This window comes from Python bivittatus, unplaced genomic scaffold (assembly GCF_059951505.1).
Source record: "Python bivittatus isolate LINGU-HERP-01145 unplaced genomic scaffold, Pbiv_v1 ctg000080_np1212, whole genome shotgun sequence".
Taxonomy (NCBI): domain Eukaryota; kingdom Metazoa; phylum Chordata; class Lepidosauria; order Squamata; family Pythonidae; genus Python; species Python bivittatus.
In genome coordinates, this window is record NW_028277035.1 from 43,167,464 (window position 1) to 43,171,295 (window position 3,832).

A 3,832-nucleotide genomic window follows, 5' to 3' on the forward strand; every position below is an offset into this window, starting at 1 on the left:
CCAGTAAACAGTGAGGAAGGAAGGCTGGATGTAGAGAGGGAGGAGAGAGGAGAGAGCTAAATATAGAAACAGAATAAAAATAAAGTTTATTAAATGCCACACTACTCTAATGATTTAGAAGTCAAGGTAGGTTACGGGTGACAAGAAGCACCAATTTGTTCAAGACAGATATATGTGGGAATATTAAAGTGCAAACTCTCATGTAAGAACAAGCACTGCAGCTTTCACAAGACTGGATCTTTTACTCTTTTCTACTTTAGAGATGGCTGCCCTCTAAAAAGTCCAATTCCAATGCAAGGATGAATTTTTAAAAGATAGTTCCAGTGGAGGATAGCTCTTTCCTCCCCAGTTACAACTCCCCTAAATAACCTCCTACATAGCTTTGACAGCATTCATCACCATCTTCTCAGTGCAGTTTTCAAAAGCTTCATTCCAGTACAGGACAATTTAAAAATTGCATCTCAAATCAACTAGTGACTTGCATAAGAATGTGTCTTTTCGAAGCAGGCAGGTTCTTGGGAGCAAGATGGCAGGCTAGATGAGAACGCCTTGTGGGGTGAATGTTTCCTCATTCTCAATTTACATCGTTACACTGAATATGCTTAGTCTTTATTTATAAAAGTCCCCGTTCCAATCCCTTTTTTTTCACACTGTTTTGGTCACCACTCATAAACTCTGGTACCTGTTGCAAAAATCCTCTAACATCACAGAAGTAGATTTTTTTTAAAAAAATCAATTTTATTTCAATTTTATTTTAATTGTAAGCTACTGACTCTACAGCAACCCTGGGCAACTTACAATAAAAAAATTAAAAAGAAAAACACATACAGGTAGTCCTCAAGTTATAACGGTATTTGGGACTGGAATTTCCATTGCTAAGCAATGTGGTTGTAAAGCATGATGTCATGTGACCACATCACTTAGTGACAGCAATCCTGGCATTCCTGTTGCTGTTGTTAACTGAATTCCACCGGTCATTAGCTGAAGACCCACCCCAATCCAAGCCATTCCAAGCTTGGTCCTTCCCAGCTTGGAGCCTTGGTTCTTCCAAGGTAAGGGACTGCCTTCCCTTCAACTTCCCCCAACTGCCTATTCCCCCTTTGGCCACCTTGCACCCTCCCTTGTGGGGCAACAAGCAGCCCCAGAACCAGGTGGCTCTGGAGCTGCTTGCCAGGTTGTGGCTCAGGGGCTTTTTGGTGTGCTGAGGCTCTGGGGCTGCAAGAAGTCCAAGCCACAGCACAGTGCAAAGCTGCAACCACCCCTGGAAGCCCCAGCCGCCCCAGCAGCATGGTGCAAAGCCGCAGCTGCCCCAGGAAGCCTCAGCTGCTCCAGACCAGTCCCAGCCACAGTTGCCCTCACCATTCTGCAGCCCCTGCCTCTTTGTACTCCGCACTACAGCTGACCTTCACCGTATTCTTGCTCCTGCTGCTGACGAGGTATGCACAGCCTGGCCCTTCGTGAGGCAGCTGCTGGCCATGTGAAGCCATCTTCCCCAGGTCTCACAAGGAAACTGCTGTGCAAGACCTGGGGAAGAAAGCCTTGTGCGGCCAGCAGCTGCCTTGCAAAGGGCCAGGCCAGGCATGCTTGGTCAGCAGCAGGAGCAAGAAGACAGCAAAGGTCAGCTAGGGCAGCAGAGGCCGTGGAGTACAGGGGGACAAAAGGGCATAGTTGGGGGGGGAGATAGGTGGGTGGGGGGAGTTGAAGTGTCCCTGCGGTTGTAACTGAGGGTGGGCTTCCAAGTGCCCAAATTTTGATCACATGACCCCAGGGGCACTGCAACAGTTGTAACTTCAGGGGCTGGTTGTAAGTCCCTTTGTTCAATGCCATCATAACTTTGAACAGTCACTGAACGAATGGTCATAAGTCGAGGACTACCTGAATATCAAAGAAAAAGAATACAGCTGACTGAAAGAGCCAAAAACCAGAGGGGTTCAACTACTATCTTAACCCAAGGCCTGGGAGAACAACCAGGTCTTTAAAAATGTGCAGAAATTCAAATGGGTGGGAAAAGTACCTCTCACCCACTGTTAACACCAACTGAAACCAGCCACAGAGAAAGGAAAACCATTGCAAAATAGGGCCTCCCACTCCCAACCCCTAAAGCCAGTCCAATAGGATAGCATGGCTGACTGTATTGAAAGCTGCTAAGCAATCAAAGGGTACCAGGATGGATGCACCATCCCCATCCTGGCTCCACCACAGGTCATTGACAAGCATAACCAATGCTGTCTCCATACCAAACCCTGGTTTGAAACTTGACTGAAGTAGATCTAAGGTCTGAAGCCAAAGAAGACCACCACCATCCCTAGAAAGAAAAGGTTGGAGACTTAACAGAAATTATCTAGAATGGTTAGGTCCAGCAACGGACTCTTGAGGTCAGGGCAGACTACAATCTTCTTCTTCAAACTGAGGGCAGACTACAGCATTCTTCACCCCCTCCCACAGAGAAGCAGACATCACCACACAGGCCCAACTGCAGATCATCTGCCAGGTGACCTTAACCATCCTGGAGGGGCCTGTATTTAAGAAACAAGTAGCCGAACTCACAGACTGGAGAATCTTGTCCATTTCCTCAGAAGTCACAGAGTCAAACTAGCTCCAGATAACCTTGCAAGGGTGTACCTTGAGCACCCAATCTGGACTTGTTCAGTCAAAGTCCAACTCTGGAGGGATTTCAGGACTATCTGCTGGGCCACTGGAAGGAATATTCTAAGCAACTTTATCTGCCAAATAGCAAGAATATTCTTCCAGTGGCCCAGCAGATAGTCCTGTAATCCCTCCCTCCCAGTTATGATTGGGTCACCTTAAACAGGACTGCCGGGTGGCTATTGGCAGACACAATAAGGGCAGTGAAATAATATTTTGCTGCCCTTATCACCATGATGAAAGCCCTAATATAAAATCTCCTCCAGCTAAGCAGGATTCCAATTTCCTATTCAGCGCAGGTCTTCATTGCAGAGTACAACTACAGCACTTAATGCATAGCTATCCAGCTTCTCCATAAATCCCTCCAAGCAAAGGATAGTTTTCAACTACCTATTGGGGCAGTGAATTCCACAGTCTAATTTCAGCAATTAAAAACAAAAAACAAAAGCAGAAAACAACATCTTTATTTCCAGCAACAAGAGTGAAGTAGAGGAAGGAGCAAGAGAGAAACTTGCTACCAGCTCCCCTATTGTGTGTATCATTTATTGTTCTTACATAGTGTGATGAGACTTTACCTTGCTAATTCTTAATTCTTCTCCCTATTCACCAGTGGTTCTTAGCAAACAAGAGAATAAAGCCACTTCCCTCCTTCAGTTACTTCCAAAGCCAGCATCAGAAGCCATGGAAGCATGCCAACAGTCCACATCTTTCCACAAGATAGCCAAGTCTCATGAAGAAGCTGATTACAACTCCATTGCCTTTATGGTGCTAGCAATGTTTTTGTCAGTGTGACCTAACAAGGACTAGACTATCAAGAGTCTACAACTGTTTTTCTATTCATGATTTATACTCTTCTTAGATGATCACGGGACCATCCAGCACTGGAGTAAAAAAAAATATGGTCAGCCTAAAATTTAATGTTCATTCTGGTCACATCAGACTGCACTACCTTTTTCTAAAAGGATGATCCAACAGGTCGCAGGGTTGTCTAGTAAATACTAACAATGTATCCAGTCAACAAGAGCATAGTATCAGTCACAAGTATAAAAGATTGTTGGTAAGGTAATTTCAATTTGGCCATGATCATTTTCTTTTGACTGTAGAATGTATTACTGTGCTAGTTGGAGAATCCAACAAGCAAAGCATTGATGTACTTGTATGTCCATTTCTGGGAGAAATACATTCC